This window comes from Macaca nemestrina, chromosome 8 (assembly GCF_043159975.1).
Source record: "Macaca nemestrina isolate mMacNem1 chromosome 8, mMacNem.hap1, whole genome shotgun sequence".
Classification (NCBI taxonomy): domain Eukaryota; kingdom Metazoa; phylum Chordata; class Mammalia; order Primates; family Cercopithecidae; genus Macaca; species Macaca nemestrina.
In genome coordinates this window covers 83477170-83494747 of record NC_092132.1, presented here as the reverse complement: position 1 = coordinate 83494747, position 17578 = coordinate 83477170, and the positions used below count along the sequence as shown (strand labels likewise).

The following is a 17578-nucleotide window of genomic DNA, read 5'->3' as shown; positions in this document are numbered from 1 at the left end:
ATTAGGTTAATTTGGAAATAATGATTTATTTATACATAAAAAGAATGTTGAATTGTGAAATATTTTATAATTTACAGAATTTCAAGAAGATTAGTAGTTATGACTAGTTGGCTATTGCTACACATAGTTAAAAAATCATTTCACGGCCAGGCACGGTGGCTCAAGCCTGTAATCCCAGCACTCTGGGAGGCCGAGACGGGCGGATCACGAGGTCGGAGATTGAGACCATCCTGGCTAACACGGTGAAACCCCATCTCTACTAAAAAATACAAAAAAAAAAAAAAAAACTAGCCGGGCACGGTGGCGGGCGCCTATAGTCCCAGCTACTCGGGAGACTGAGGCAGGAGAATGGCATAAACCTGGGAGGCGGAGCTTGCAGTGAGCTGAGATCCGGCCACTGCACCCCAGCCTGGGCGACAGAGCCAGACTCCATCTCAAAAAAAAAAAAAAAAAAAATTCATTTCACATTTTTACTGTGCTTTTCAGTTTACAACACTCTTCCTTATATATTGTTATTTGAGTTTCATTGTTTTTACTCTCCTGTCTTAAGAATATGGTATGTTTTGTTTTTCACTCTACACTATGTAACACAGAGACTTGCCCAATACAGACACAAAGGAAATATATACTGTAATAAACTAACATCTTTCAATAAAAATCAACACAATTAAGAATTTTAATTTTCTCCATCTATCAAAACTTTGGCACTGCAATAGTTTTAGAAATAAAAGGAGAACAGAAAGTCCCTCTTAATATGTTCTCCTAGTCAATACATGTTGAAAAGGCATTGGTGTTGAATTCATAGCAACATGGTGTTGAATCCTACGTTTATTACTAATAAGATATTTGACCTTGAGCAAGTTGTATGACCTCTTTGAGCTTAAGTTTCCTTTACTCTAACTTAAGAATCATACTATTTGCCTCACGTATGTTTAAGGAAGATAATATAGGTCAAATGTTTGACACTTTGCCAGCTGTGGGCACTCAATCAATTAGTTTTAAGTCTCTTAATGAATTAAGAAGAAAATGTTAGTAAGAAAGTCTGCTTACATGGCACATAGGAGAAAAAATAAGATTCTGCCCAACTAGTTGGCTTTGATATATAATAGGCCAAAATATACAAATATATTTCAAATTGACAGAATTTCTATACCAAAAGATTCAATTGAAGAAGATATTTATTAAAAAATGAGTTATTCAGAAAAGAATACTAGTCACAAAACAGAGATAGAGTCACTGTGGCATATTTGAGCAGTGCCTACCTGAACATTGTTCTAGAAAGAAGGTGGCCAGGCTTAGAAGATACAGGAATTTTTCTCTGAAAGTTTGATGTCGCTAAATATCTAAATCATAAAACTGGACATCCCGTCCCAGTTCCATGTGTACAAGGAAACCTTTGGATAATAATTTCGCTCTCCTTCTAGTTTGCTTTTATGGGGAGAATGTGTTTAGAGGATGCAAGTACTTGGCCCTCTTGGCCAATAACCTTTCAATTAAAAAAAAATCAATTGGATTTCTGAATAATACATTAATGTCATGACAACTCAGCGTGAGTCAGCATTTCTTGCTTCATCCCATAGCTCTGGGGCACACAAGATCAAAGTTCTATAAGGGAAAGAAACTAGAACAAGCAAGGTCAACACCAGCTAATTTTGCTACATAATGCCCTAGTCTCAAGAGTATAACACATTCTACCCGACACTTTTTGGCCATGAGTGGAGGATAAAAGATATTTATTTATAAATCAAGTTCTATAAAATGAAGAAGAGTTTAGAAGATATTCTGTAAGTGTTATAATACTGCTAAAAGAAGTGAAAAGAAGGGAAAAAAAGAATTTAAGACAATATGTATTAAAATTTCAATCATTATCATAAAGTAACTCGTTGATCAGTTATCCTTATGAACTAAGTTAATTTGTTTTGCATTTCAGACTTTGAAAACTAGGGTATTCTAAATTCAGGTAAGATATATTTACAAAAGTTGCTTAGCAAGGATGAAAAAGAAAGAGAAAGGTTGTGTTGAGTAATTCACGTTTCTGAATGTGATGATCTAGATATTGAGTAAAATTAACTAAAATATTCTGAAAATATTAAAAAACAGATCCTTACCATAATGAGCTTCTGCCAGTCTACCTCATCATGAGGCACATTTTTTGTTGGCTGGTATTATAAGCCCTGTTTACAAAGTGATGGATGGTGAAGATAAAGTTTACATGAAACTTTTAGATGTCATTATTATTCTCTTACAATAGCAATATGATAGAGGATGACTGGATAATTATTGGTTGCCTGTGAAACTGTCTTTCCTCCCTTACCCTTTCCAACAGTCCTGATTTTCTTTTGAGGATTCATGTGCTTCTGCGGAAGCTGTGCCCATCTACCATTGCTGCGGGAGTGGAGCAAGTGTTGTAGGATTTTCCAAGAAGTAGATTTTATTGCTCTGGCTACAGTGTTTGCTTCAGGGTTAGACATGTGATGTAATTCAATTGAATTGAAATTAACCTCCAAACTTTTGCTTAGAATTGTGGGACATAGGCACATTACCCTTATCCCAATGACATAGTGTATAGATGTGAGGGCTGGGACTGGTGCATCAATTTTTAGTAATAGCAACACAAATAAAAAACCCAAGAGAATTAAACAGACTTACAGCAGGGGTGTCCAATCTTTTGGCTTCCCTGGTCCACAATGGAAGAAGAGTTGTCTTAGGACACACATAAAATGTGTGTGGCAAATTTGTGTTGTGGCATGTCCAAGTTGTCCTAGGCTACATGTGGCCTGTGGGCTGTGGGTTGGAGAAGCTTGACCTAAAGGCAAATAGCATCATAATTCTAATAGTCAAGCCGTGTCTAACAATAGACTTACCTCTGTACATTTCACTTATATAAGCTATACATTCTTATTTATTGTTTAAGTAAGTTGATTTTATTGTTGTGTGTGATATAAAGTATCCATGCTAATACAGAAATATACTGAGTAGTTTTCAATATGAATAGATTTTCATCACTCAGAGATGAACAGAATGTTTTAAGCCCACATCAGCTTTTAGAGTTATCATTTCACTGAGCACATGTTTTTAGAAAATATTTTAACAATTTGGACAAACTTCTACTATTGCATGTGCTTATCAGTACTATCAAGTCAATAAAATCTTGGCACTAAAATTTTAGTTTTACACAGTTTGATCTTAAACCACTTTGCAATAACAGAATGTTCTTGGTCATAAATAAGTTTCTTAAAAGTACAAAGGATCTCACGCCCTGCCCCCACACCAAAATAAGAATAAAAACCTCAGTTCACCAAGATATGTGGGATATGAGGAAGCCTAATTGTATTTTGTCTTGTTTTGGTTGAGCCCACTACATATTTACCACACATATTCAACATTTCAAATTTTTGAGAATGAAGGCAGCATACTAAAACAGTTTATATAAAAATGAAAGTGTCAAAGAAAACATGATTATATTTCTCAGATGTTGCACGAACTCTTATACTCTCTAACACCTGTCATGCCACACCTTCATTATTCACAAACTTAACTGTGAATATTCATTTTTTGAAGACTGGGCCGAATACACATCCCACTAGGATTTTGGTTACCACCTTTTCCATAAGATTTGGAATCACAATTTAGTACCACTTAGGGTTCTTTGCCACAAAAACCAGAAATGAACTCGACTTGAGCAAGAGGGATTTGCTTGTGAGAAAGCATATTGGTGTGTGTTTGTAGGGGTGTGTGTGTGTGTGTGTGTGTGATCACATATGTGGAGATTCGTAGAATTAATATGAAGTAACATACCAGGTTTGAATACAGGAAGAAGCCAATAGAGAAACAGAAGGAAACATACAAGCATATAACAAGAAACAGGAAACAAGAAGCACAATAACCGTCTCTAACCATTTACAACAGCCTGGGCAGGAATCCCCACTGTCTATAAGAATGATGAAATACCCCCAACCTCCCCCTCCCACCACCTAACTTGGTTAAGATGAAAATTCCCAGGAGGTAGGGATCATTTGGTCAAATAGTGGAAATGTGCAGAGAAAGAAAAGATCAGTTTTATTTGGCTTGTGCTTCTGCAGTGAAAAGCAGACACTTAGAGTCACTCTTCCCAAAGGAAATCAGGGTAATATTAGAAAGAACCATGCACTCTATCCAGACAAAATGGCACAACTGGCAACTATATTATCTATAGTACAAGAATTCACAGTAATTTGTTGCTCTTCATATAGACATATGTTGTTAAAGGACTAAGCAGCATGATTACTATTATTTTGTTTGTTTTTTAAGCAGGTCAAAAGATTAAAATGTTTCTATAAATATACAACTTAAGTGTAAAATGCCACTACTCTTCTAGGCACAATTTTGGGAAAGAAATTTCTTGGAGATAATATTTGTGATCCTGTGTAACTCTTTGAAATATAGTAGGAGGAAAAAGCTTGAGATTGCAAGCATGTGTGCCATATTCTGCCACTTAAAAAGACTGGCTCTCATCAGTCTCATGTGAATAACAAAGAACAGCCATCCTAAGAGCAAAAGATAGACTTCTTGAATCCACCTTTGACAAGGTGTATGCAGTTAGTTTATTTATTAAAAATGCTTCTATTGGAAATATCACAGTGAGAAAAAATGAGGCAGTGTATTTATTCCAAGTCTTCATAAGGCTAGTTTTCTAGTAAGGTATGGTGGTTTATTCTTCCCATCTGCAAAATATGGCATGATAAATTTGAGTGCCAAGTGCCTTGCCTTTGCTATATTGATTGTTTGAAGTTAAGCAAAGAAGAAATATTTCATCCTTAGACTAAAAGCTCATGGACAAAAGCTTTGGGGTTTGCTTCAATGGTAGCTAAGAGGCACAAAAGAGATGATAGGTTGAGAAAAGGGAAAATGCATCATTGTTCTTTGACTATGAGTGCATATCCTTAACACCACAAATAATAGTCATAGAAGAGAGCAATCACACTTTTCTATAATGCAGCCCTTTGTAAATATAATTCATTGGTGCAATATCTAAATACTCAGTGGGTTCTGACAGTTTCATCCATCACAATACAGGCCTCACCATGTCACTGGCTCAGACTGATAAATGCAAAATGACAGTCATTCATCCGGTGGAATAGAAAAAGCCAGGGAAAATATAACGTGAAGTCACTTACGCCATTTGATATAGCTTTGCAATGTCTATCTTTTCTCTCGCCTATCTTTCGTTGTGTGTGTGTACATGCCAGCATGATTTTACTCTTTGCATAAATATATATAAGACAACACATTTCCCTAAAATAAAAAAGTATGAATTAAGAAAGATTATAGCTGCATTATAATGGATTCAGATTCTGCTATGACATAAATAGAATTAGTTAAAGATTAAAGTTAGAATGTAAATGCCACTTCTTAACTTTTTCTGTTTCTTGCTATTGAGGAGCACAGTCTAAAATTTGTAGGCAGATAGAGTATAAAAGTAATGTACAATTATGGTACTTATGCTAATTTTTTTCTTTTATACAACAATTCTACAAAAATAATGACTATATGTACACATTAAAGGAAACTTTTTGTAGATTTACTGAAAAATAGGTATTAATAATATGGGTATTGACAGCTGTGTACCATTAATTTAAAAATTAAAAAAATAAAAATAACAGTAAACTGAAACTCTCCATTCTCTCATCTTCCTTTTCCTACGTTTATTTTTAAACAAATTGTACTGCATGCATCAATATCCATTAGGGTCATGTGTTGACTTAGCAATAAATTTAATTATTGGTTTAGATCTCTTAAGATGTATGGAACCTCTAATATACACATTTTTGTTTTTATGTTACTGAGGAAGACAGCTCAAGTGATAGAAATAATGGGACAGGAAGTAAGAAGACAGTTCTGGTCTCAAGTTCTTCTCTGACAGCTCACAAACTAGTTAATATGTAAGTTTGAAATATGATTTCTGTATTTTATTGCAAATTTCAAATAGATATTTATTTCCAGCTTCATTGAGGTATAACTGACAAATAAAATTATATAAATTTCAGTTGTAAAATATGATGTTTTAATACGTATATTATTGTGAAATGATTGCAGAAATCAAAATAATAAATATATTCTTCAGCTCACATAGTTATAATTTTCTATTTGTGGTGAGAACATGTAAGATCTATTATACTAGCAAATTTCAAGAATATAATACAATATTATGAACTATAGTCTTATTGATCAGGTAGATCAAAAACTTTGCAGCTTTTAAGCCCCAGCTCCTAGTAATCACCATTTTAATGTCAACTTTTGTGAGTTTAACTTCTTAAGATGCCGCATGTAAATGAGGTCATGCAGTTGAAGGAAATAAAAATATTTCATGCCAAAATGTCTTTCTTTAGCATATTTTGAGGTGGCTATTCAGAGGGCTTGAAAATGGAATTAACCCTGAAATGAATCTTTTGTGGGGCATACATTTTAAGGAAAAAGTCCTCCCCTATGAAAGTAAATTCAAAAATAGGGAAAACTGACTATTACACTAGATGAACAGATATCAGTGTAAAGACACAGGAAGCACAAAAAAGCAAGAAAATATGACACCTCCAAAGGAATACAATAATTTTCTAGCAATAAATCTTAATCACAAAGAAATTTTCAAAATCTAAGATAAATAAGTCAAAATATTGATTTAAAAAAAGCTTGGCCAGGCATGGTGGCTCATTCCTGTAATCTTAGCACTTTGGGAGTCCGAGGTGGGCAGATCACCTGAGGTCAGGAGTTTGAGACCACCTGGGTCAACATGGCGAAACCCCGATTCTACTAATAATACAAAGAATAGCTGGGCGTTTGAGATTTTTTAGCCATTATTTCTTTAAAAAAGATTTCTGCTCTTTTCTTGGAATTTCTGAATACATGCATTGGTTCCTTTGATGGTATCCCACAAACCACATAGGTTTTTATTTATACACTCTTTGATTTTTTTTTTTTTCCATCTGACTGATTTCAAGTAACCTGTCTTTGAGTTCATAGATTTTTTTCTTTTGCTTGATTAGGGAAAGACCTACTATTGAGATGTTTGAAAGCTTCCTTTGAAGCTCTCTGCTCCATTTTGGATTTTATTCACTGTAGTTGTCAGCTCCAGAATTACTGTTCATATCCTTTTTATGATTTGTATCTATTAGTTGAATGTCTCATTTGTTTGTGTATTGTTTTTGTGATAACATTGAGTTGTCTATCTGTGTTCTCTTGGAGCTTGCTGAGCTTCCTTAAAACCATTATTTTGAATTATTTGTCAGGTAATTTGTAGATATATATTTCTTTGGGGTCAGTTATTAAAACATTATTCCATTTCTTTGGTGGTGTCATGTTAAATTTTTTGTTGTTGTTTCTTGAAATCTTGAGTTGCTTCTTTGCATTTCAAGAAGCAATCACTTCATTCAGTTTTTACTGACTGGCTTTGAGAGTGAAAAATCTTCATCAGTCATCCCACTTAGGCATTGTGGGGGTCTCTCAGATCTTTTCTATGGATGCCCCACTCCATTTTTCTTTGTCCCTTTTGGGGAGAAAGTACTGGTATCATATGCCTTATCTCCATCCCACAAAGTCAGTTGCTTTTTTCCCCCCTAAGGAAGTGCCCTGAAGAGTTCAAGGTCAGGTGCTTTTCCCGAATTTAGTAGAGTTTGATCTAGGTGTCTGTGTATTGTGTATGATTTTTGGAGACTCACATATACTGTCTTCAGGGGAGCACAAAGGGTTCTGCTTATGAAAAGGAGGGGCATGCAGAGTGCTAGGGGCACATGTAGACCACCTGGGGTCTGTAGTTAACTTGCGTTATGAGGTTGGTGGTCTGGACTCTTGGTGGAGTTTGCGAAGTGGTTAGTAGAAACCACAACACTTTATTGAGTTCTGTGTTCCATTGCTCTGAGTGCCTATTCAGTTTTTCTTCTCCTAGCTGCCTGCAAATTATTGAGTAATCCCAATTCTCTCAGTTTTCTGGATGGGATAAGACAGATGCTGGCCTCCTCAATAGTGTCCCAAATGGCTAGGGAGACAGGGTGCTCATTATACTTTCACTTTCACCTGTGAGGTAAATTAAAGGCAAAGAGGGTCTCCTGGCACAGCACTGAGCTGTGCTGCTTTGGTGGAGGGGTGATGAGGATATAGTGAAACTGTTCTCTTACCCTCTTCAATGTGTCTATTCATAGATTAGAATAGACATCTATAAGGTGCTGGCATCTCTCTACCGGCCTCCTTTTCTCCCTCAAAAGTACTCTCATCCTTGTATAGCTGTCGAAATTGGTGTTTGTTGGGGAGGAGATCTGCAGACTTCTATTTTGCCATCTTGCCAGTTATTCCACTAGGTTTTTATTTTAGAAATTATTAAAATTTACACTATAAAATATTTAAGGATATAATTTTGTTCATTCATTAATTATTTACTCAGGTTTGGCTGATTGCAAAATATTGGGAACATACCAAGGAAAAAGACAAACACCATGACTTCTGGAAGTTTAATTTCTAGTGAAGGAGACAAAACTGAACAAAAAAAAGAGTGATATTATTTGTGATAGATATATGTGTGATGAAGAAAAATAAAACAATGTAAGGGGAGGGAAACCCTTGTGTAATTCTTGTCAGGGGAGACCTTCTTCAGGAAAGGAAATTTGCTAGAGGAAGACTGTAAGATAATGAGGGGGAAGAGAAGAGAATTTCAGGCAAAGGGGAAAAATTCTGGAAGTCATTTCTATGTTGAAAGAACATAGTAATTTAACAGAACTTAGAAATGTCTGTGAATTACATAAATAAATGCCACTCAACCACAATAATTGTATCACCACCCCAACTTCCCCATAGACCAGCGCCTTCTTTCATGCCATCTGCCACGAGAGGAAACGTGACTGAAAGGAAGTATGAATGCAATGAAACAGAGTTCTAAATCTAACATAGTTAAAATATTGGACTCTCGAAAATTTTACAAAAGCACATGGACCTTCCCAACACCTTGTAAAGGGCCTGTGCAGCGTGATGACCTGAAGCTTAAACTTCATTTATTTTTGGTGAATCCTCTTTTAATCAAAGGTCAGTTTGTTCTTTTCACCTTTTTCCCAGGTGAGGAAAAAATCAGCATTTAAGTACATTGTGTGAATTAAAGGATTTTAATTCTAACAATGGGAATTCTGACCAAGAATCTCCTAATACACCAAAAAAGAGCCAGTGGGAAAAAAATTACAAATTCTATTTTGAACATGTTCATTTCCACCTGTCTTATCAGACACCTAAATAAGGATGCCCAACTCTAGAGCTCAGGGAAGAGCTGAGCTTAGAGATGCATGCTTTGGAGTCAACAGCCTATAGACAGCATTCAAAACCAAATGCTGGATAAAACCACTTTTGGGCTTGAGGGTAGTAAGAGAAGGGCAAAGGACCCAGGACTGAATTCTGTGACACTCTGACATTAAGTCATTTATTTGTCTAAGATAGGAGCAACCGTGTTGCTTTTGCATGCTCACAGAAATGCAATAAAAAGAAACAACAAAAAAGATAATTTATGAAGACAGACCATGATCGTAGAAGCAATGGGCTTGGACTCGGTAACAAAATGGTATCCATTAGAAAAGTTAGGGAGCTGGCCTGAGACAAGGACAAAGGAAGTTCATCCATTATAAAAGGAGGTAAAGTGGAGTGTGTAGGTATATAATGTCAAATATAGGGTACATAGAGTATAGTGAAGTGAAGGGAATTATCCAAATAATCAGAAACTCATTCTATTTCTACTAATTGCAATTCCCGTTAGGCACATGCATGTTGCTCCACATGACTATTAAAATTCTCATACCTTTGTCTTTATCTATTGATCTATCAGGGTATCAGTCTACTTACTTCTGGTTTTCATAGTTGAATATAGAAATTCTTTGAAGGCAAGAGTTATCCATTACTGAGCATTCCTCCAAACATACACATACACATGTTTTTCAGTGCTTGGCATATTTTACAGAAATGTAGGGGATAATAATTTCCATTATTTGATCAATATAAATAAATCAGTGTTTGGTTATCTACTAGAAGACATGCTCTATGAAGGCAGGGGCTTTGAGTGATCTGTTAACTGCTCTATCTCCAGCATGAAGAAGAGCCCAGCCCATTAAATATTACCTGTGTGTGTATACTCTTCAATCTGAAGACCAGATATGTGGACTTTTAAGACTATTGTAAACCAGGTCCACCTGAAGGGTAGAAGGAAACGATGACTCTTGTGAGGAAAGTAGTAAAGAAAAAGAATTTTAAAGGGAAAGAGAATAAAAACAGTGAAAACAAGGATTATGTTACAACTAGTTTAGGAGTGGTTGGTATGTCTAAAAGAAATACTTATTTCAAAGAAATAGAGAAAAATGTTGTAAAACTCAGCCCTGGCTAGGGAATGGGAAAGATGAAGTCTGGAAATGCTGAGAACACTGTGGGAAATTCTGAGAACCAAGGTACATTTTACCATCTCTCATTGTGTTTTCAGCCGGTAAGGCTGAGGACCAAGGTCATGATTTGTAGAAACCACAGTGAGTAAATATGGCAGCTCAGTATGTCTGGGTAAGGAGGGGACAGCGTTAAGTGCTCTTCACCTAGTCTGGACTCTTGTATAGCATGGAAAGGATCAGAAGTTGTTGTTTCCTTTGAGAGAAGGGATGGTTTAAGCGCTGGGGAGCTTTTAGAGGGGCTCCTGTTGGCACAAGTAAAATGACCCTGAATAGAAGGGTTGATGGACAGGTCTCTCAAGGCTCACACAATTACCTTGGTGGGTGAAATATAGTGATGAGAGTTGGAGAGAGACCTACTCAGCCATGAAAGGTGCTGGCCTCCCAGAAACATGGCCTGGCTGAGCAAACACATCTGGAGCTACAAAAGCCAGGATTTGAGCAGGAACACAGGCAGAATGCCTTCTTTAAGACTGGATAAACCAGATTTTAACATACATAGTCAACAGACAGTGAGTATCAAAGACTTGGTACAGAAGAGATGAGCCCAAGACCTCCTATGAGACCTAAGATCCCTTTCTTCATCCTGATATCAGGAGGGTAAGAAGCTTTTCCTACTGCTAACAGCCGTCTGGGCAATCAAGAGGGTAAAAGGGGAGGAACAGGTCTGTTAGAGTGAGACTCTACATCAGTAAACTATTTGAAATAACCTGGGAGACTGCTAAGTTTACATCTCCCTCACCCTCTTGGTCTCAGCCTAGGGAAGTCGTGGCTGGTGAGGAGGAACTGAATCAGCTAGAGAAAATAGCTTTTGCTTGTGTGGGAGTTTTGTTGTCTTCTTTATTTCTGAAGAAGACATTCAGTCTTTCAAATTCACAAATAGGTTCTTTTGCTTAATAAATTCTGCTGTTGATGCTCTCTATTGCTTTTTAAACTTTCTGTAGTGGGATGAATTCTGAAGAATTCTGTTCTAACATCTTGCTGATGTTTATCTGACCATCTTTTGCCATCAGATGTGCCTGTCACAGTCTCCACCAGAAGGTTTATCTTACTACAGAGTCCAGATGCATTAAGGCTGTGTTTGAGCCATGATCTTCCTCTGAAGAAGAAATGAAGAAGAAATTTATATATTTTTGGATATAGGGTTCTTAGTTGGCGGTTTAATTACTATTTTTACTTCATCATTTTGTATATATCATCGCAGTTTCTCCTGGCCTATAAGATCTCTTCTGAGAAATTTTACGTTCTTCTTACTGGAATTTCATTAAATATTATTTGCATCATTTTTCTCACTGCTTTCAGGATTTTCTCTTTGTCTTTGTTTTTTGATAGCTTGACTATAACATGTCTTTGTATAGTCTTGTTCGGATTGAATTTGATTGGAGGACTTTGACCTTTCTACACCTGTACTATTTATATTCCTCTCCAAAATTTGGAAAGTTTTCTGCTCTTATTTCTTTAAATAAGGTTTCTACATTGTCTTTCTTTTCTCTTTTACATAGTCTTATTATTCTAACACTTGCCCATTTGATACTGTCCTATACATCCCATAAGCTTTCTTCATATTTTTTCATTCTTTTTTTCTCCTCTAACTGCATATTTTCAATCTTTCACGTTCGCAAATTCTTTCTTTTGTTTGATCAGTTCTGCTATTGATTCTCTCTATTGCATTTTAAAATTTCATTCATTGTATTTTCCAGCTTCAGAATGTCTGTTTAGTTTTTTAAAAAAATAATTTCAATCTCTCTGTTAAATATCTTATTTTGGTCATTTATTCTTTTTCTAATTTCAGTTAATTATTTCTCTGATTTTTTTCAGGTTATTAAGCTTTCTTAAAACAATTATTTTTAGTTATCTATCAGGCAATTTGTTTATCTTCATTTCTTTTGGAGTCAATTATTGTGAGATTATTGTTCTTTTGGTGGTGTTATGTCTCCTTGGATTTTCATATTTCTTGTTGCCTTACATTAATGTCTGCACTTTTGGAAGAAGTAGGGACTTATTTCAGTGTTTGAAGTTGAAGAGCGGCTTTGTCTAGGAAAGCCCTTTGCTAGTCAGCCTGTCCAGAGATTCTGGACAGGTTGTCTGGTATAGTCCAAAGGTGAGTTTACTGCTGGAGTCCTCAGTCAGGCTGACCTCGAGCCTGGGTCAGCAGGTAGGTGGCCTGATGTCTGAGTCTGCAGAATTGAGGCTGAAGCCTGGATCCACTAAGGTAGACCTGTTAATTGAGTGTGTGGAGATGGACCTGGACCCTGGTTTCACAGGGACTAAACTGGTGCAGGGATGGGCCTTAATTCTGAGTCTGCAGGGACTGACCAAGATCTGGGATGGGCCTAGTGCCTGGGATCACTGGAATGGACCTGGGCCCTGAGTCTACACGTGCTGGCTTGGAGTCTGCTTTCACATGGGGTGGTCTTGGAGCCTCAGTCCATAGGGTCCAGCCTGGCACTGAATGTACTGGGTGGGCTTGGGTCCTGGATCTCCTGGAGCAGGCCTGGCCTCTGAATCCTCTCAAGTCAGGGGGCACAGGGACTGACCTGTGGCCTGGGCTGGTCTGGTGCTGGAGCTGGCATAGAATCTGGGTCCAAATGGGCTGGTCTGTAACCTAGGATTTTAGGTGCTTGCCTGGTGTCTGGAGTGACTGGGGTTGGCCTGTAGCATGGGGTTGCGGGGATTGGCCTGGAGCTAGTGTCCATTAGTGCTGGCCTGGAGACTGGATCTGCAAATGCTGTTCTACAGGCTAGGTCCTTAAGGGTTGGCTTGGGTCCTGGGTCCTTGGGGACCAGTCTGGAATTTGGGTATACAGGGGCAGTCCTGCAGCCTGGGTCTGTGGCGATCAATCCAATCCTGGGGTCTGCTAAGACCATCCTGAACCCTGGGTCTGCTGATGTGTGAGGCTGCAGGGGCCAATGTGGACAGTGGGGCTGTGAGGACTGGCCTAGCACTGGTCAGGCCTGGAAGCCATGTCTGCAGGTGCCCACCTGGTATTAGAGGCCAGCAGTGTTGACTTGCTGCTAGGGTATCCTTGAGTCCTGGGGCCACAGGGCCTGGTTTTGTGCTGAATTGGCCTATTTTCTGTTTCTGCAGGGTCTGGCCTGGTGTCTGGGTTCATAGGTGCCAGCCTGTTGACTAGGGCTGTGGAGGCTGGGATCATGGGGACCAGCCCAGGGCTTGGAGTTGCCTGGAGTCCAGGACTGCTGGGGCCAGCCTGGTATTGCCTAGAATGGGCCTAGAACCTTATTATGTGAGAGCTGGCCTACGGTCAACATTAAGGAGATGGAGACTGAGTTTACTAGGCAGGCCTGAAGCTTGAGGCCATGGGATCCTGCTTGGCATAAGGGCAGGCTTGGATGCTCAGTCTACAGATACTAACCTAGAGCCTGGGGCTGTGGGCGCATGCCCAGTGCTGGGTTTTACTGAGGTGGCTCCAAGTGTTGGGGTCTGAAGCAAAGGTCAATGATAACTTATTTCTCTTTCCTTCAAATGTTGGGTATTTTCTGTCTCTTCTTATTTTCATGCTATACCTAGGTGTGTAATCTCTCACCTCATTTCCCTAGCCCTTGTGAAAATATTTTTGTGCATGGATAGTTACTCAAATGGATGTTTCTGCAGTAGGATGAATTTTGGAGAATTCTATTCTAATATCTTGCTGATGTTTATCTAACCATCATTTGCCTTCAGATGTGTATGTTATAGTCTCCACTAGGAGCTTTATCTTATCTACAGAGTCCAGATGCATTAAGGCTGTGTTCAGGCCACGATCTTTGTTATTTTCAGTTTGCCAACTCTACTAATATTACCAAATAATTGGTCTTCATTTTCCTTAGAATGATAAAAGTCTAATTTTTAATTGTATCATTCAGATGTGGATACCTCTTCACTATTTATAGACTTAATTATAGATTATAAAACTAATTATGTACCCTGTGGTTTTTCCCTCTGAAGCTGCTCCAGACAGTCTACATTCATCTTCACTACATCTTTGTGATGTGGTCATAAGATCAATTGTTTCTTTCTAATAAAAAGAAAAGGAGGAAAGTGTTTTGCCCAAGGTCACTGATCAAATTAGCACTGGAACTTGGTGGCATGACGCTCAAGTCCCATGATTCCCAATCCTATGCTAATCCAGAAAACCCTGTTGCCTCCCAGAGCATGATGCTCTCTCAGGAGTGGCTCCATGTAAGCTAAACAGGCATACCTCCCTGTGATGTTCAGCTACACAGAGAGGATGCAACCTACTGCATGGTCAAATCTGTTCCCACCCTTCAACCAAACAATAGCATATGCTAAAGAGATTACACAATGACCAAGAAGCAGCCCTCATCTTTGTCCAGTTCAATGAACCCTGCTGGAGCACCTCAGTCTTATAAACCCCTTGTTACAATGACAGAAAAAGTAGAGATGTTATTACCTCTCAGTCACATAAATCTTTTTTTTTTTAAAATAGAGAGTTTAATACATGGAAAGCCCTAAGGTATTTTTCATGGATTATCCCATTTAATCCTTATAAAATATAATGAGGTACATATAATCATGCTGACACACAACAGGTAAGTGCCAGAGCAAATATCTAAACCCAAATAAATCTGTGTAACTCCAGCCTCCCTTTGTTATAACGGACAGGAGGTAGCATGAAGGCAAAGCCTCACAAAACAGATCATTGCCACTCATGGGGATGGGAGAGACATTTAAGTAAATCAGTAGGGATGGGGAGGTTAAGTGGAATGAATGGCCCTCGTGTTAACTCTTGGCTGTAGTACTAATTTAATTTTGTGATCTTGGCATAGTGAAGTCCATTGTCAAAGAGATTCCACACAGATTAAAATGATTTTTAAACACAACAGATGTGAGGGGTTGGAATAATGATGAATATCCTCATAGAGGGGGGAATAAATGGAAATTGGTCTTTCAAATAGATTTGGATTCTGAATTTTTACCTATCAAAGCATTATTGCTCTTTTCTAAAAACGTTGAAGAACCACAGACATGCTCCAGCATAAATATGCAGTATATCCTGGCACTTAAAAATATGCCCATTGAAACTGGGGCAGGTTCAAATTAAAGTGTTGCCAGTAAGCATAAAGGAGAGGAGTGAGTGAGTAATGTGTCACTTTCTAAACTATAGAATAAGTGATTCATAAGCAAATAGTGTGTGGTGAGTTTATCAGTTAGCAATTTTTGTGCAACAAAGGACCCCCAATCAGTCATTTATTTAGCTTGTGACCCATGGGTCAGCAGATTGGTCTCGGCTCAACTGGGTGGTTCTTTAGCTGGCTTTCTCTGAAATCTCTGATTATGTATATGTCTTCAGTAGCTGCCTGTCAGCTAGATGGTGCAGCTTCTAGGGCTTCCTGGGGCTGACTGTTCAGCTGGGGCAAAGGCGGTGATTATACCACACATTTCTGGTTAACCAGCAGGCTAGCTCAGACTTCTTCATACAGACTCAAAAGCAGCAAGAGAGGAATCCCCAATGCACCTGCACTATTTCCATTATTTGCTTGCATAATATTTATTTCTATTCCATTAGCCAAAACAGTAATAAGATCAGACCAGACCCATGGAGGTAGAGGAAGATTCAACATTTGATGTCAGAGCTACAAAGCATTGTGGATAGTTTTGCCATCTACCACAGTTTACTTTCTGGCCACAGTAACTTACCTTACTCTCACTTGTAAGAAATGCTCCCCAATTTAGATTCCCCAAAAGTCCATGCTCTCAGTATCCCCTCAGATATGTATCCTTTGTATCCAGATACTAATGAATTAAGACCTTGTCTCACACACACACACTCTCTGTATGCACTCTCTGTATGCACATAGAGTGTGTGTGGTAGGGAGCACACACACACTCTGTATGCGTATAGATACTCCATACAAATCATACTGTGCCAAACTCTACCATATAGTTATAACATTCCGTAATAGACACTCTCAATCAAAAAAGGCATTCACTGGTTCACAAGAATTTTGAAATCCTGCAAGACAAATATGCCAAATTCCTTGCTCTATTGGTAGCAGATGTTCCTTAATTAGAGCTTGGTTCTGCTCCCTGGGAGTGGTCTTCCAATCTATTGCTTCCTAATCTACTGCTAATTCAAGATTGATAGCTTCCTAATCTATTGCTAATTCATAGCTGTTGGCTCCATCTCTTGGGCTTATGGTATCTTTTGGGAAATGTCATTTTCTCCTTATTAAAAAAAATGGCCCATGTTTTTAATGGGCAGCTATCTAAATCTCTTTCTTCAAGTGGAATTTTGGGATCTCAGAGATCCTTTCTGAAATATGAATAATTTCAGTCCCTTTAGGTCAAATGTAGTAGTTCTTTTGCTTGGATACATTTCTCAGAAGTCCTTTCATTTGGTTGAAAGGTATTTCTAGTACTACTCTAATTCTTTTAGAGGTCTTACAATTGGCTTTTCAGCCACATTTTTATTTTTTAAAATTTATTTATTTGAGACAGAGTCTCACTCTGTCACCCAAGCTGGAATGCAGTAGCATGATCTTGGCTCACTGCAACCTCCATCTCCTGAGTTCAAGTGATTCTTATATCTCAGCCTCCCAAGTAGCTGGGACTACAGGTGCCTGCCACCACGCCCTGGTAATTTTTGTATTTTTAGTAAAGAAGCAGTTTCACCACATTAGCAAGGCTAGTCTTGAACTCCTGCCCTCAAGTAATCCACCTGCATCGGCCTCTCAAAGTGCTGGGATTAGAGTCAGCCACCACACCGGCCTGCAGACACACTTTTGATTTGATATTTACTATGAAGAATGTTTTACTAGCTGAAGAGGCAGAACATGAGATTTTATTTTCTAACCCAGTAAATGCTGAGCCTTCTATATTCTCTCTAAATTCTACGTTAAAATGAAACAATTCTTTCTTTAACTCATCTCTTTCTTCCTGCCTCTTATCATAAGAGAATTGAAATAGCACTTTCAAGATTCTGGCTGGTGGTCTCCTTAGCAAATCTGAAAACATATTGGGTGCTTGCATTTTTCAGAGTTGCTGCAGGTATAAGTTTTGCCAATTGTTTTCCTCCTGTAGAACTCCACTCACCATTTTTCAAACTTTGCAAATAATGTCCTCACTGCTTTTTCAGCTTCTGTCTGTTGCCTGGTCTCAAAGTCAGTGACATATATTTTAAGTTT

The 17578-nt window shown here is 38.1% G+C and overlaps 1 long non-coding RNA gene across 7 annotated transcripts in view; it reads left to right on the top strand.

Moving 5' to 3' along the window:
• LOC105482226 (uncharacterized) overlaps nt 1-17578 on the top strand; it is a 159371-nt gene that overhangs the window by 46654 nt on the left and 95139 nt on the right. For 2 of the 7 annotated variants that reach the window (XR_011606978.1, XR_011606977.1), the window contains exon 9: nt 5831-5921. The exons of 2 other annotated variants lie outside the window; for them this stretch is intronic. This is a non-coding gene — a long non-coding RNA (uncharacterized lncRNA). 3 more of the 7 variants (XR_011606979.1, XR_011606980.1, XR_011606981.1) reach the window with 3 other exon arrangements.